The sequence below is a fragment of the Salvelinus fontinalis genome, chromosome 4 (genome assembly GCF_029448725.1).
Source record: "Salvelinus fontinalis isolate EN_2023a chromosome 4, ASM2944872v1, whole genome shotgun sequence".
In the NCBI taxonomy this organism is placed as follows: domain Eukaryota; kingdom Metazoa; phylum Chordata; class Actinopteri; order Salmoniformes; family Salmonidae; genus Salvelinus; species Salvelinus fontinalis.
Window position 1 is genome coordinate 1,283,610 of NC_074668.1, and position 17,433 is coordinate 1,301,042.

The 17,433-nt window shown below is 44.1% G+C and overlaps 1 protein-coding gene across 6 annotated transcripts in view; it reads left to right on the plus strand.

Moving 5' to 3' along the window:
• Nucleotides 1-216: 216 nt before the first annotated feature.
• The window catches only part of LOC129852963 (AP-4 complex accessory subunit RUSC2-like), a 59,378-nt gene continuing 42,161 nt past the window's right edge, over nucleotides 217-17,433 (plus strand). For all 6 annotated transcript variants that reach the window (XR_008759056.1, XR_008759058.1, XR_008759057.1 and 3 more), the window contains exon 1: nucleotides 217-847. The gene's annotated coding sequence lies outside the window, so the exon portion shown is untranslated. The remainder of the gene's footprint in view (nucleotides 848-17,433) is intronic.

Genomic DNA, 17,433 nt, shown 5'->3' on the forward strand with positions numbered 1-17,433 from the left:
CCTACCGTCAACAGCGCAACACGAATAATAAAAAAAAAAGGGAGCGCAAGCCTTTATCGATTGCTTTTCTACATCAATTGGTGATCGACTAGGAATGAGATCGTCTGGTACTGTAGCTGATCACTGGGTTAGACCATAGGGAGTGTGTCCACTCTGGTATTGGCATGTGCGCTCTAGCCTACAGAGCTAGAGCCTACACAATTTACCTGTTTTTGGCTAGAGCGCATTTATAGCCTACATGATGAGATTACATGATGATATTTAAACGGCAGCCAAGTATCGATGGTAATTAATGGTAATTATATCAACATTTGTGAATACAAGCGTTTCCACCTACATTTCACGCATAATTAATTTTACCGACACAAAAAATAGCTCACCTTGTCTATTTGGAAAGTTTACCGCAAAATGTTCTGTTTCCATCAGGCCTGTCATTACAATGTTTTGTCCGACATACCTAACTCGCATAAGAAGGTTGGATGGAAACCGGGTTAATGTCGTAGAAGAAACCGCCCACGGTTGACCCCCACCTAACTGCGGGTCGCCCAAACGCGGGTAGCTAACCTCCAGAACGGCTGAGGTATTTTACTTGATCCTCCCGGTATTGGACCTGACCGAATCCCTATGAGAGTGGGCTGAGCTGAATCGGGGTTGACGTAAGAACGTACTGTAGGTCCAGCCCTGTTATGCGCTGCTGCTGCGTTGTCGAGCGCTGGACGCGAGCAAAAAAAAAAAAACATATTCCAAGCGTCAAGGATTAGGCCTATTATTCGCGTGATTATTGACAACAAAGGACAATGTGGATACTATTGACAAGATAATAACATCGTTGACAACCTGCTTAAACGTAAGTATAGTCGTCTTTGTGTCTTTCTAGTAGAAGGCTGTGATATAATGGTAAGACGGGGTGAGAGGGAGAAGCAATGCAGCATTGCTCGGACAGCATCACATCGGAAGCTGGAAAATCACGCCGTAGCACCATAACGGTAAAGGAGCAGCAAAAACCGGTCTTGCAACAAAACAATTTCGTTATTGATAATAGGCCTAGATCGTTTCGGATGCATTTCAGATTACAGTAGCCAGTAGCGGATCTTAGTCTGTAGCCTAACCTTTCTGTGGAGGAATCATACGTTGCCATGAAACGGGCCTCGATCTGCTCTAAACCTTTACAAAATTGTCTCCAACAATAGTCTTTTCGATCTTGGTGTTGGTACTGAATTCTCCATGTGGTCTATATGAAAGGGCACTTCATTGAATATAACAGGCTTTTTGAAAATTAAATATTGTTGCACAATTTCTACTTAAAATATCAAAGGGACGCAAAAAGGGAATCATTTCGTAGAATGACCCAGCCTATAGATGCTCTATATTAGCCTAAGCAATGTATTTACGTGAAATACTCAGACTATTTCTGATAGCGTACCCTACGTTGAGACTTGTGACAACAAAGCAGCGCTTGTTCTTGTGCTATATGTCTCTTATAGCTGCTTTGTGTTGTTATTGTCGCGTTTTTATTGTCGCCTCTGCGGCTGTGGAACGCACTTCCAGACACTACTATGGTTTCAGAGTCTCTGTTCTCCTCCATGACACAGCTCAAGACCGTGCTGTTCAGAAAAGCTTCCAGGAACCTCTGCTAATTCTGTTCTCATGTCCTCCGGATCTGACAACATCTGTATATAGTTTTGTTCGTTGTCTGTGTTCTGTGGTTTGGATTGTTTTTATTATTTTGCGCCTTGGTTAGTAGAAAAATCTTTACAAATTAAAATTCTTATTATTATTTCATCTATATCGGCTAGTGGTCATTCCTGCTTTGCATTGTAGAAGCTTGACAGAGAAATATGTTCACTGTTCATTTCTGATTGTTCATTTTAATTTTTGTTTATGATCTATTTCACTTCCTTTGGCAATATTAATATGTTTACCATGCCAATAAAGCCGGATGAATTGAGAGCGAGAGATGCAACTAAGCCTGTCTGTGTTGCCTATCCTCCAGTTATAAAACCCGCATATCAGAGGCGGCAGGTAGCCTAGTGGTTAGAGCGGTGGGTCAGTAACCAAAAGGTTGCTAGATCGAAAAGGCAGTTAACCCACTGTTCCTAGGCGCTTGCAAATAAGAATGTGTTATTAACCGACTTGCCTTGTTAAATAAATGTAAAAGAAAAATATTTCCATCTTCATTCTGGCTAATCAGAACTGTAGTGTCCCGAATTGATTCCAACACAGACAGAGCGAGGCAATCATTACAATAGTAGCCTATAGGCTTTAAATGTGGGAATATGTCACATATGGCTCGGTATTTGCCTATTCTCGCCACAGGCCTCTTGCAGCCCGGCTGCGGCTTAACTCTGTCTGTCTCCACCCTGTTCAGATCAAGTTCCCACTTGTCCTGGCTCTATAGAAGGAGAAGATTACAATCAAAGCTCTTCAGTATTTTGCGACAGAAACAGACTGAGTGACTGAAGGGGGTAAAGGATAAGGCAAAGGGAACCCTATATCCCAACATAGTGCGCTACTTTTCAAAGCAAATTTTATTGGTCCATATGTAACGGATGTGAAATGGCTAGCTAGTTAGCGGGTGCGCGCTAGTAGCATTTCAATCAGTTACGTCACTTGCTCTGAGACTTAAGTAGTGTTGCCCCTTGCTTTGCAAGGGCCGTGGCTTTTGTGGAGCGATGGGTAACGCTGCTTCGTGGGTGACTGTTGTCGATGTGTGCAGAGGGTCCCTGGTTCGCGCCCGTGTCGGGGCGAGGGGACGGTTTAAAGTTATACTGTTACATTGGTGCCGTGACCCGGATCACTGGTTGCTGCGGAAAAAGGAGGAGGTTGAAAGGGGGGTGAGTGTAACGGATGTGAAATGGCTAGCTAGTTAGCGGGTGCGCGCTAGTAGCATTTCAATCAGTTACGTCACTTGCTCTGAGACTTAAGTAGTGTTGCCCCTTGCTTTGCAAGGGCCGTGGCTTTTGTGGAGCGATGGGTAACGCTGCTTCGTGGGTGACTGTTGTCGATGTGTGCAGAGGGTCCCTGGTTCGCGCCCGTGTCGGGGCGAGGGGACGGTTTAAAGTTATACTGTTACACATACACACATTTGTGTAAAGTATTTAAGTTTTATTACTTTAAAGTACTACATAAATATTTTTTTGTGGTGGTATCTGTACTGTACTATTTATATTTTTGACCACTTTTACTTTTTTCTCCACTAACGTTACATTCTTAAAGAAAATAATGTACTTTTTACTCCATACATTTTCCCTGACACCCAAAAGCATTACATTTTGAATGCTTAGCATGACAGGAAAATTGTCAAATTCACACACATATCAAGAGAACATCCTTGGTTATCCTCTGATCTGACGGACTCACTAAACACAAATGCTTCGTTTGTAAATTGTCTGGGTGTTGGAGTGTTCCCCTGGATATCCGTAAATAAAGAAAACAAGATAATGGGGCCATCTGCTTTGTTTAATATCTTTGTTTAATATAAGGAATTTGAAATTATTTTTACTTTTCATACTTAAGTATATTTAAAACTAAATACTTTTTGACTTTTACTCAAGTAGTATTATTGGGTACTTTTTCCACTACTGCATACCCAGCGAAATGCTTATGTTCCTAGCGCCAACAGTGCAGTAATATCTAACAAAACAGTACACACAAATCTGAAAGTAAAATAATAGAATTAAGAAATATATAAATATTAGGACGAGGAATGTTGGAGTCCGGAGTGTGTGTGTGTGTGTATATGACTACATGACCAAAGGTGTGTGGACACCTGCTTGTCCAACATCTCCTTCCAAAATCATGGGCATTATTATGGAGTTGTTCCCCCCTTTGCTGATATAATAGCCTCCACTCTTCTGGGAAGGCTTTCCACTACATGTTGGAACATTGTTGCAGGGACTTGCTTCCATTCAGCCACAAGAGCATTAGTCAGGTCGGGCACTGATGTTGGGCGATGAGGCCTGGCTCTCAGTCAACGTTCTAATTCATCCCAAAGGTGTTCGATGGGGTTGAGGTCAGGGCTCTGTGCAGGCCAGTCAAGTTGTCCTACACCAATCTCGATAAACCATTTCTGTATGGACCTCACTTTGTGCACGGGGGCATTGACATGCTGAAACGGGAAAGGGCCTTCCCCAGACTGTTGCCACAAAGTTGGAAGCAAAGAATCGTCTAGAATGTCATTGTATGCTGTAGCGTTAAGATTTCCTTTCACTGGAACTAAGAGGCTTAGCCCAAACCATGAAAAACAGACAAATATCATAATTCCTCCCCCACCAAACTTTACAGTTGGCGCTATGCATTGGAGCAGGGAGCTTTCCCCAAACCCAGATTCGTCCGTCGGACTGCCAGATGATGAAGAGAGGCAGTTTGGAAACCAGTAGTGAGTGTTGCAACCGAGAACAGACGATTTTAACGGGCTATGCCCTTCTGCACTCGGCGGTCCCGTTCTGTGAGCTTGTGTGGCCTAACACTTCACGGCTGATCCGCTGTTGCTCCTAGACATTTCCACTTCACAATAACAGCACTTACAGTTGACCGGGGCAGCTCTAGCAGGGCAGTAATTCGACAAACTGACTTGTTGGAAAGGTGGTATCCTATGACGGTGTCACGTTGAAAGTCACTGAGTTCTTCAGTATGGGCCATTCTACTGCCAATGTTTGTCAATGGAGATTGTATGGCTGTGTGCTCGATTTTATACATCTGTCAGCAACGGGTGTGGCTGAAATAGCCGAATCCACAAATTTGAAGGCCCTTGATGATCTTCTTGATCTTTCTGTGACACCGAATGCTGTAGACGTCCTGATGGGCAGGCAGTGTTCTCCCGGTGATGCATTGGGCTGACAGCAACACCCTCTGGAGAGCCCTGCGGTTGCGGACGGTGCAGTTGCCGTATCAGGCGGTGATACAGCCCGACAGGATGCTCTCAACGGTGCATCTGTAAACGTTTGTGAGGGTCTTAGGGAGCCAAGCCAAATTTCTTCAGCCTCTTGAGGTTGAAGAGGCGATGTTGCGTCTTCGTCACCACAATGTCTGTGTGGGTGGAACCATTTCAGATTGTCAGTGATGTGTACACCAAGAAAGCTTTTCACCTTCTCTGAGGGTGAAAAGCCCTGTCAATGAGAACCTGTCAGTGTGGATAGGGGGTGTGCTCCCTCTGCTGTACCCCTGAAGTCCACGTTCAGCTCCTTTGTTTTTGTTGAGGAAGTGCACTATGGCCCGTGGTCAAAAGAAGTGCCCTATATAAGGAATAGGCTGCCATTTGGGATGCTACCTTAGACACATACACTGGGCCAACACTCCTTGTCTATGGAAGATTGGAGCATCTGCCGGTGTTCATATTTAATAAGAGGCTAATAGAGGGTCTTGAAGCAGCAACTCTGCCTTAATGTAACAGTTGTGATATAAAACCTGTGCCTTATAAGTCCACACCTCTTGACAGATATTCTAATTGGCTCACAGTGGGGCTATGATTTCAGCAGACAGTGACGATAGGGAGGACACTAGACAGTGACTATAGGGAGGTGAGTAAGAAAAGTATGCCTGTCTCCTGTTTATTTGGCATGAGGCAGCTTAATGTACATGTACACCCCCAAGGACAGGACACGAGCAGGGATCATGTACACCCCCAAGGACAGGACACTAGCAGGGATCATATACACCCCCAAGGACAGGACACGAGCAGGGATCATGTACACCCCCAAGGACAGGACACTAGCAGGGATCATGTACACCCCCAAGGACAGTACACTAGCAGGGATCATGTACACCCCCAAGGACAGGACACGAGCAGGGATCATGTACACCCCCAAGGACAGGACACTAGCAGGGATCATGTACACCCCCAAGGACAGGACACTAGCAGGGATCATGTACACCCCCAAGGACAGGACACTAGCAGGGATGATGTACACCGCCAGGGACAGGACACTAGCAGGGATCATGTACCGCCAGGGACAGGACACGAGCAGGGATCATGTACACCGCCAAGGACAGTCTACAGAATGTGAAGACGACGTTACAGAACACAGATACAACATTCACCCTGCGTTGCGGACAGAGAGTGAAGTTACATGCTTTACTTACCTGTGTTTACACTACAGTACACTTAGTAGACATTTCACTAGAGGCTACTTGTACATCAAGCTTACTATGTTACGTAAAGAGAGTAATCTTCCTATAGGCCGGTAAGAGAAGGAAGAGAGGAGGGATCAGAGAGGGTGATGTGCTGTCTTTAGCCCTGACACAGGGATCAGAGACAGTGTGACTCCTGTTCTGTTTTTAACCAGTGAGATCACTGAGTGATCCTAACGCTCCGTTGTTTCCAATGACAGAGGAAATAGGGGTGGATGTTCGCTGTCCTGCCGAAGGAACACACACACACACACACACACACACACACACACACACACACACACACACACACACACACACACACACACACACACACACACACACACACACACACACACACACACACACACACACACACACACACACACACACACATACACAGGTTAGTTAGTACAATTGACTGTGTACGTTAGTGTTGTGAACGTGGGTTTGGATCCCGGGCCAGGCATTGGATCCCGGGCCGGACCGTGGTGGTGTGTGTCTCTGTGTGAGGAGGACAAAGGCTCTTTTTATTCAGTGAACATTCACACACACACACACACACACACAATCACAGAGAAGCTTTTGACACACCACACACACACACACACACACACACACACACACACACACACACACACACACACACACACACACACACACACACACACACACACACACACACACACACACACTACTATAGCAGCAGACAAGTACATCTGCCATTCATAAAGCAGTGTAAAGGCTGAGAGAAGGAGGGAGGAAACATGGAGAAGGGCGGGACGAGGTTGGTAGTGACATCCCGTCGTATATATGGGGACTTTCTTAGACAGGGTAACCATTGGACACCCTACTAACAACAGTAATCAAGACTTTCGAGTAATCCAGAAGAAGAAAAAACACAAATAAATTCTTTCTAAAAGCAATAACGAGAGGTTCTTTGTTTCATTTCAAAGCCACACAATATTCTGTAAAAAGCCGTTCTGGCTCCTAACATTTGACTAAACACAATACTAAAGATGTTATTACGGTAATGATGCCCATCTCCACCACACCCCTCGCTGGCTGTCTCTGTAGCTGCTCAGGGTGAACCATCTCTGAGGAGGTCTGCTCTGAATCCCAGCCCTGTTCCTGGAAGTATAGTCCTGATGATGGAAGAGGGAGGAAGGGGGAAGGGAGAGGGGGAGGGGAGGAAGGATGTCCTTTGTTTGCAGATTTCCCTTTCTTTAAAGTGTGTGTGTGTGTGTGTGTGTGTGTGTGTGTGTGTGTGTGTGTGTGTGTGTGTGTGTGTGTGTGTGTGTGTGTGTGTGTGTGTGTTTGACTCAAAATAGGAATATATGGTGTGTGGTTGTGTTGTAGAGATTTGATGTAAACTGTGGTGGAGGTGTGGTGGTGGGGTTGTGTGGTGGTGTGGTGGAGGTGTGGTGGTGGGGTTGTGATGTGGTTGTGGTGTGGTGTGTAACACACAATAACTCTAGGGTTTGGCTCTTTGCTAATGATGATTATACAAAATATATATTTAGTCACATACACTGGATGGGTGCAGTGTAATGTGTTGTTTTACAGGGTCAGTCATAGTAGTATGATAGGTGTTGTTTTACAGGGTCAGTCATAGTATTATGATAGGTGTTGTTTTACAGGGTCAGTCATAGTAGTATGATAGGTGTTGTTTTACAGGGTCAGTCATAGTAGTATGATAGGTGTTGTTTTACAGGGTCAGTCATAGTAGTATGATAGGTGCAGTGTAATGTGTTGTTTTACAGGGTCAGTCATAGTAGTATGATAGGTGCAGTGTAATGTGTTGTTTTACAGGGTCAGTCATAGTAGTATGATAGGTAATGTGTTGTTTTACAGGGTCAGTCATAGTAGTATGATAAGTGTTGTTTTACAGGGTCAGCCACAGTAGTATGATAGGTACAATGTAATGTGTTGCTTTAGAGGGTCAGCCATAGGAGTACGGTGCCCCTGGAGCAAATTATGGTTAAGTTCCTTGCTCAAAGGCACATCAACAGCTTTTTCCCCTTGTCAGCTCGGGTATTCTAACCCTTAGGATAGCTGCCGCTCTATAGGCAGGCCCGGCGTAGGCAGGCCCGGCGTAGGCACGCCACTTAGGTTTAGACCAGGGTAATCTCGGGTTAACCCAGAAGTAAAATCTCAAGTAATTTGGTCTGCTGCATGATTAACTTACACGGAACCCAAACCGCCATCGCGCATACATTTATTTTGTCCCTCCACACCAGACTCGATCACGACACGCAGGTTAAAATATCAAAACAAACTCTGAACCAATGATATTAATTTGGGGACAGGTCGAAAAGCATTAAACATTTATGGCTATTTAGCTAGCTAGCTTGCACTTGCTAGCTAATTTGTCCCTTTTAGCTAGCTTGCTGTTGCTAGCTAATTTGTCCTGGGATATAAACATTGAGTTGTTATTTTACCTGAAATGCACAAGGTCCTCTACTCCACCAATTAATCTACACAATAAAAGGTCAACTGAATCGTTTCTAGTCATTTCTCTTCCTCCCAGGCTTTTTCTTCTCTTGACTTCGTAATGCGATTGGCAACTTTCATAAATTAGGTGCATTACCGCCACTGACCTCGTTCGTCTTTCAGTCACCCACGTGGGTATAACCAATGAGGAGATGGCACGTGGGTACCTGCTTCTATAAACCAATGAGGAGATGGGAGAGGTAGGACTTGCAGCGCGATCTGCGTCAGAAATAGAACTGACTTCTATTTTAGCCCTTGGCAACGCAGATGCTCGTTGGCGCGCGTGCCATAATTGAATAACATAGATTTCTAAATTTATTTTGCAACGCTCGCCTCCGCGACACGAGCGGTGTAGTCAACCTGTTAGAAGTTGAGAGTTAGGTCAGTTTGTGAAGTCTCCACCCTCGCAAAAGGAAACTCTCAGTCCCTACAGATTCTTCAGTCTACAGAATCTGCCCACAAAAGATTAAGACCAGGGTGGAAAACGTACTCAGTGGAACTCATTCAGAGAATGTGTATGTATGTGCATCCCGGATTGGCCAGCATGTGTGAGTTTATGTGTGTCATGTTAGAGCTGGGGGTGTACCAGTTTGAAGTATGACAGAGTTTAAGGCCAGGCACCACACCCTCATAGGGTAATTCTTTACCCTTAATCATATCACAGTCAACTTTTACCAGTTGAATGTTGACACAAATTATAATACTTTTTTGTATTAAACATTTTCTGAACTACGTTATTAAAATATGCAAATGAGGCAATATCTCATATGCACGTATTTGCATATCAGGGTAATCCATTTTTCTGGACATTGGATGATTTGAAGTCAGCCTAAATATTTTGGTTTAAATTTGTTAAGATGCTCCACGACCGGACATTTTTTTTCATCTTTCTATCAGTAAAATACTAAAGACGTGCTGAGAAATTCAAAGAAAATGTTATCTAGATTTTTTTTTAAACGTACAATATACTTTATCAACAATTCCCTCTTGACCAGTCTGGGGAAAATACTGTATCTCAGGATAACCACACAACATGTAGTAGATGCAGATGTTTCTGAGGCTGAGAGAAACCCGTTGGCATGTGGGAAGTGTCTGACGTTCAGGAAATGGCAGTTAAAGACAAAGACACTGATGCCTAGACCCAATCACCAGCTCTAGAATCCTTCTGATGCCTAGACCCAATCACCAGCTCTAGAATCCTTCTGATGCCTAGACCCAATCACCAGCTCTAGAATCCTTCTGATGCCTAGACCCAATCACCAGCTCTAGAATCCTTCTGATGCCTAGACCCAATCACCAGCTCTAGAATCCTTCTGATGCCTAGACCCAATCACCAGCTCTAGAATCCTTCTGATGCCTAGACCCAATCACCAGCTCTAGAATCCTTCTGATGCCTAGACCCAATCACCAGCTCTAGAATCCTTCTGATGCCTAGACCCAATCACCAGCTCTAGAATCCTTCTGATGCCTAGACCCAATCACCAGCTCTAGAATCCTTCTGATGCCTAGACCCAATCACCAGCTCTAGAATCCTTCTGATGCCTAGACCCAATCACCAGCTCTAGAATCCTTCTGATGCCTAGACCCAATCACCAGCTCTAGAATCCTTCTGATGCCTAGACCCAATCACTAGCTCTAGAATCCTTCTGATGCCTAGACCCAATCACCAGCTCTAGAATCCTTCTGATGCCTAGACCCAATCACCAGCTCTAGAATCCTTCTGATGCCTAGACCCAATCACCAGCTCTAGAATCCTTCTGATGCCTAGACCCAATCACCAGCTCTAGAATCCTTCTGATGCCTAGACCCAATCACCAGCTCTAGAATCCTTCTGATGCCTAGACCCAATCACTAGCTCTAGAATCCTTCTGATGCCTAGACCCAATCACCAGCTCTAGAATCCTTCTGATGCCTAGACCCAATCACCAGCTCTTGAATCCTTCTCATGCCTAGACCCAATCACCAGCTCTAGAATCCTTCTGATGCCTAGACCCAATCACCAGCTCTTGAATCCTTCTGATGCCTAGACCCAATCACCAGCTCTAGAATCCTTCTGATGCCTAGACCCAATCACCAGCTCTTGAATCCTTCTCATGCCTAGACCCAATCACCAGCTCTAGAATCCTTCTGATGCCTAGACCCAATCACTAGCTCTAGAATCCTTCTGATGCCTAGACCCAATCACCAGCTCTAGAATCCTTCTGATGCCTAGACCCAATCACCAGCTCTTTCAAGTTAAAACAATGATGTGTAATTTAATGAAGTGAGCTTTTAAAAGTATTGATGTAAGTCCATTATAAAGGGGTTAACATTTATGAAAATGTTGACGAAGGTAGTATGATTAAGTAAAACAATATATACATTTTCATCAAGTACTTTCTTGAAAATGCTAATATTATTGGAAAAACATTTCAGCCTGTGATGCCTGGCCTCAATATGAGATGTAGGTTTTGGGGCGTTAGCCACGTGTTTGTCTGGTTCTCTCTATCCATTGCATGTGTTCAGTTTAGGCTAATTACCCAAACAAGGCCTGCTGGCAGTGACGCCGCCAAGGATTGTGGGCCCCATGAATAGATATCACATTGGACCCAACCACCACAGGCCACACCAACCCTGCACAACTGCTGTAACCGCACACCTCCAGAACCCAATCGACACATTCAAAGCTTTAAATAACTCTACCTTTGCAGGCTTGCAACTGTCTTGTAGTCCAATATTTACTGTGCGATATTTACTGACAGCGAGCTGTGAAAATATAACACTGTGCAGACATTCATGAAACATTCTGTATAGAGTGGAATTCACTATTTGATGCAAGACTGCTACCCTCTATAAGAAATGTGCTAAAGGCCATCTTTTACAGTCTTACACTGAAAAATTATCTTAACATTAATGAATAACTTAAAATAAATATAACTTGAATATACATTAACCTCTTATAATTAAAATAAATTAACTTTATCATCAATAGAATGATATAACAAACAAAATAATAAAATCAGCAGCAGATGTTTGAACTAAGTAGACGTACCAACTAGAACATAAGCTGCTGTAAAAGTGGAAATGGAAAATGGAAAACAAAATGGAAATGAAAAGGCCTGATGGTGGCGCTAGAGGAAAGGTCAAGAGGTCACCAAATCAACAGGTTTCTTCCACTTGGGGTCTTGATTGTGCACAACAAAAGTTATGTCAATCCAGCCATTACTTTGAGATATATCTTGTTCTCAGTCTGTGGGCATCATGTGTGTAGTGATCCAATATCCATAGTCATTTAACAGTTATCACTGGGCCTTGCTCAGCCTTACTCCCAAGAGCCCAGCGCCGAGCCTTCTTGCTAGCAAAGTCACTGATCAAGTCTTTGAAGTCCAGCTTTCTAGCTAACTGACTTTCAATGGATAGCATGGCAAGACTGCAAAGCCTGTCCTGGGACATAGTGGACCTCAAGTAGTTTATCAGTTTTAGCTTACTGAAAACTCTCTCACCACCAGGAACAGTCACAGGCATTGTGCAAAACATACTTAAATAAAGCAATGCACACTTCTCCAAAAATGCTTTGCAGCTGCATCTTACAAATTGCATCCAGGAGACAAAGAGGGGACAAGTTAGGGGGGAAAGTGGCAGCATATACAGTGTTCAGGTGTCTCACTTCATTTTGAAACTCAGGTGTAAGATCTCTGGAATACTTCATGATCAGTGGATGGCTCAGAAGGGACTTTATCCTCACTAATCTGCCCAACTTTCAGAACAGCAGAACATTCTTCTACAAGTTTTGCAGTGGTGTGGAACCTAGTGTCCAAGTATGATCTTTTCCATAGCAGTAAAAAAACACTGTGTTCCGAAACACTGTTGCTGCACTGTCCTGGGCTGTCTCCTCTTGAGAGGTCTCATCATGGAATCTCTTCCTTTTCCTCTGGCGGGTGTGTTCCATGCTAAATTCAAATCAAATCAAATTGAGGTGCAACATCCAATTGTCGTAGCAATCAGTGTTGCCTCAGACAAGAGAGACTCTCACTCATCTCTAAGAGCCTGCATCTCTTCCTTTAAGGCTCTGATATTGGCTGCCTCTGTGTCAAGTGAGATTTTTCCTGACTGGAGAATCACATTCCTGTCCACAGTGCATTGCTGTACCTGCAATTATGCCAACTGACATGTCATTCAACACAATGCTGCTCACCTCCTTCAGTTGGGAGTACAGCTGGTTCAGGGGTATGGGGATGGGGAGACAGGGATGGTTCAGGGGTATGGGGAGACAGGGCTGGTTCAGGGGGATGGGGAGACAGGGCTGGTACAGGGGTAGGGGGATGGGGAGACAGGGCTGGTTCAGGGGGATGGGGAGACAGGGCTGGTTCAGGGTTATGGGGATGGGGAGACAGGGCTGGTTCAGGGGGATGGGGATGGGGAGACAGGGCTGGTACAGGGGTATGGGGAGACAGGGCTGGTACAGGGGTATGGGGAGACAGGGCTGGTACAGGGGTATGGGGATGGGGAGACAGGGCTGGTTCAGGGGTATGGAGATGGGGAGACAGGGCTGGTTCAGGGGTATGGGGATGGGGAGACAGGGCTGCTGAGCCTGAGCTGCATCTGTTGGGCCTGGCACCAGGCAGGGGCAGGGACAACTGATTTAGTATGAATAGCTTGCTAATAGTGCTTGCTTGCTAATTGATTAAATGTCGGCTAAAAGAGGAGCGAAATGTAAACACTCAGAATATTCTGTGAAGATATTTAGGTACTAATGTTATGGGGAGCAAAAGTAGCCTATTTCACTATGGACTAAGCTAACAGGATCATTTCCACCACTCACGGACTACACCCACCTTCCTTTGTGAAAAATTGGGAGACATACTGTCGCCCTTTCTTTTCTCTCTCCTGTCTTTTCTTTCTTTTCATTTTTGGAAGCCAGATTTTTCTTTAGGAAGCTGAGACATGATGGTCCACCGGCACTCCTCACTCACAATTCACTGCTAGCAATTACCGTTTGTGCCTGGTATGGGAGCAGGACCGAACCATTTCATGTAAATAGAGGGGGTTTTGGGCAATACAGAAGCTCTCTGGATGTTTATTTCAGACTATGCGGTTTTAACTTTAAAGCAAATGGCTACCTATTCTCAATATAGTGTACTACTTCATTTGGGACATAATCCATGTGTTTTTTAATTTTGTGACATTATTCATGTGTTTTTTTCATTTGGAACATTATCCATGTGTTTTTTCATTTGGAACATTATCCATGTGTTTTTTCATTTGGAACATTAACCATGTGTTTCGGGCACTCTGTTATCCCATGACTCTGGTTGTTTGTTCCTTGGCATTCTTCCACTGAAACAGAAAGGAACAGAATGTCACATCAGAGGAACACTAGTGCCAACTGGTAACACTTTTTTACTAAAGTCAATAAGTATGCAATAATGCATTATAATGGTGTCATAATGCATCGTAAAACTTATCATAAGCACCAATAACCCCCTACGCTGTGTGCTCTTGCAGATGCCATTGAACATAAGTCATATTAAAGTGAAGTGTTATTACTACCTCTGTTGATTTTGATACAGGAAAGCCATCAAAGATAGTAGCTGAAAGATAGTAGCCTAAGATAGTAGCCAAAGATAGTAGCTTAAGATAGTAGCCTAAGCAGGGATTGTACCGTTCTAGTCTTAAAAATAACAGTGCAGGACAGTTAACCCCAATCTAATCCTTCAGCCAATCCCTTAATCCCATTTGAAGAGTCAACGGTGGGGTGGGTGAGTGCTACACTTTAGGCCAATGCGGTTAGCTTCAGTCTGAATTTGTGTGGTTTGACTGTTGGCTTGTCCTTGGACTGCTAATACGCTAGGCTTTTGCTTTTAGGATCTGGTGTGGTGGGTGTTGGCTTGTCCTCAAAGTGCCTAACTGAGCTAATAGGCTAGGCTAATCCTGTTAGCATTGACCACTTTCTCTCTCTCTGGGAACAGCTGGTCATACAGAAACACTGCAGCAGTGTAGCTGCAACTGTGGGTTTAGGACGGTATTTAAACCGTATTCCCTGTTTGAAAGGTTGTTCTATGTTTGCTGGGTACTGTAACTGATTAGCTAGATGGCCGTGTGCTGGACATTGTTACGTCAGGAGACGCTAGTTTCTTTTTAAGGAGAATGGAGGAGAGAAGTTTGTTTTGAAAGTTGGATGGAGATGGATGGAGTTGGATGGAGATAAGGTAGAGAAGGAGTGATAATTGTTGAAGGGGGGGGGGGGGCGTTGAGGAGGAGAAGAGGGGGGAGCAGAATTACTTAAGGGGATGATCCTCTGACAACTTCCTGTATGACTCATTGTAGCTGGCTCAGAGACAGGAAGTGGGGTGTGGGGATTCCGTCAGTGTAGTTGTCTGTGTCTGTGCCTCCCTTCTGCCACAGGTATTTCAGATAGCCCTGTAATTGACCCTTGAAATTGAATGGATTTGACCTGCCTGTGTGTGTGTGTGTGTGTGTGTGTGTGTGTGTGTGTGTGTGTGTGTGTGTGTGTGTGTGTGTGTGTGTGTGTGTGTTTGAGCAGATAGAGCTACTGGTCTGCTGTCTTTAACCCCACCTGCACTGTCAGTCTCTGTAACAATTGGGATTATAAATATATCTAGGATTATGTCTTGAGTTAGAATTAATCTATCCAGGAATACTCCCGAGTAGGTGTTGAGTCTGGATTAGAGTAATTTTAATTTGCCACCTTTCTGCCCGTGTCGCCACCTGTCACCGCCCTGTGCCAGGGAGTTTATGAGATGCCTGTCTAATCGTAGACATATCCAACGGCATTGATTAGATGATAGCAATGAAAGTATGAGGGAGTGGAAGATCAGATGTGTGAGCTCATAGCACTGTGTGTGTGAGAGAGAGAGAACCTGTCTTACTGTTTCCAGCTCACATGGCAGTGACTCATGACTCCCCTGCTGTATGAGAAGACTGGTTATTTAACAGCTCCACAAGTCGCTTAAAATCTTTAGATATCATATGGTGATGGAAATCATGTGACAGTGTAGAGTATCTGCCCGTTGTGTGTATTGTCTCTGTCTCTGTCTCTGTCTCTGTCTCTCTGTCTCTCTGTCTCTGTCTCTCTGTCTCTGTCTCTGTCTCTGTCTCTCTGTCTCTGTCTCTCTGTCTCTGTCTCTCTGTCTCTGTCTCTCTGTCTCTCTGTCTCTGTCTCTCTGTCTCTGTCTCTGTCTCTGTCTCTCTGTCTCTGTCTCTCTGTCTCTGTCTCTCTGTCTCTGTCTCTGTCTCTCTGTCTCTGTCTCTCTGTCTCTGTCTCTCTCTGTCTCTGTCTCTCTGTCTCTGTCTCTGTCTCTGTCTCTCTGTCTCTGTCTCTCTCTGTCTCTGTCTCTCTCTGTCTCTCTGTCTCTGTCTCTGTCTCTGTCTCTGTCTCTGTCTCTCTAGCTCTGTCTCTCATACCAAAAATTCAATTCAAGCGGATTTATTGGCATGGGAAACATATGTTAACATTACCAAAGCAAGCGAAGTAGATAATATACAAAAGTGAAATTAACAATAAAAATGACCAGTAAACATTACACTCACAAATGTTCCAAAATAATAAAGACATTACAAATGTCATATTATGTATATATACAGTGTTGTAATGATGTGCAAATATGGGTTGTATTTACAATGGTGTTTGTAATTCACTGGTTGCCCTTTTCTTGTGGCAACAGGTCACAAATCTTACTGCTGTGATGGAAAACTGATATTTCACACTATAGATATTTATCAAAATCGGGGTTGTTTTTGAATTCTTTGTGGATCTGTGTAATCTGAGGGAAATATGTGTCTCTGATATGGCCATACATTTGGCAGGAGGTTAGGAAGTGCAGCTCAGTTTCCACCTCATTTTGTGGGCAGTGGGCACATAGCCTGTCTTCTCTTGAGAGCCAGGTCTGCCTACGGTGGCCTTTCTCAATAGCAAGGCTATGCTCATTGAGTCTGTACATAGTCAAAGCTTCCCTTAAGTTTGCGTCCATCACAGTGGTCAGGTATTCTGCCACTGTGTACTCTCTGTTTAAGGCCAAATAGCATTCTAGTTTACTCTGTTTTTTGTTAATTCTTTCCAATATGTCAAGTAATTATCTTTTGTTTTCTCATGATTTGGTTGGGTCTAATTGTGTTGCTGTCCTGGGCTCTGTGGGGTCTGTTTGTGTTTGTGAACAGAGGACCAGCTTGCTTAGGGGGCTCTTCTCCATGTTCATCTCTCTGTGGGTGATGGCTTTGTTATGGAAGGTTTGGGAATCGCTTCCGTTTAGGTGGTTCTAGAATTTAACGTCTCTTTTCTGGATGTTGACAATTAGCGGGTATCGGCCTAATTCTGCTCTGCATGCATTATTTGGTGTTTTACGTTGTACATGGAGGATATTTTTGCAGAATTCTGCATATAGAGTCTCAATTTGGTGTTTGTCCCATTTAGTGAATTCCTGGTTGGTGAGCGGACCCCAGACCTCACAACAAGGGCAATGGGTTTTATAAGGACTCCAGACCTCACAACAAGGGCAATGGGTTTTTTAACTGATTCATGTATTTTTTGCCAGATCCTAATTGGTATGTTGAATTTTTTGTTCCTTTTGGTGGCATAGAATCTTGCCTTGTCTCTCAGATCGTTCACAGCTTTGTGGAAGTTACCTGTGGCGTTGATGTTTAGGCCGAGGTATGTATCATTTTATTGTGTGCTCTAGAGCAACGGTGTCTAGTTGGAATTTGTATTTGTGGTCCTGGTGACTGGACCTTTTTTGGAACACCATTATTTTAGTCTTACTGAGATTTACTGTCAGGGCCCAGGTGTTTTTTGCCTATTTTAACGTATTTTAAGTGTGCACTTGTTGTTTTTGTACA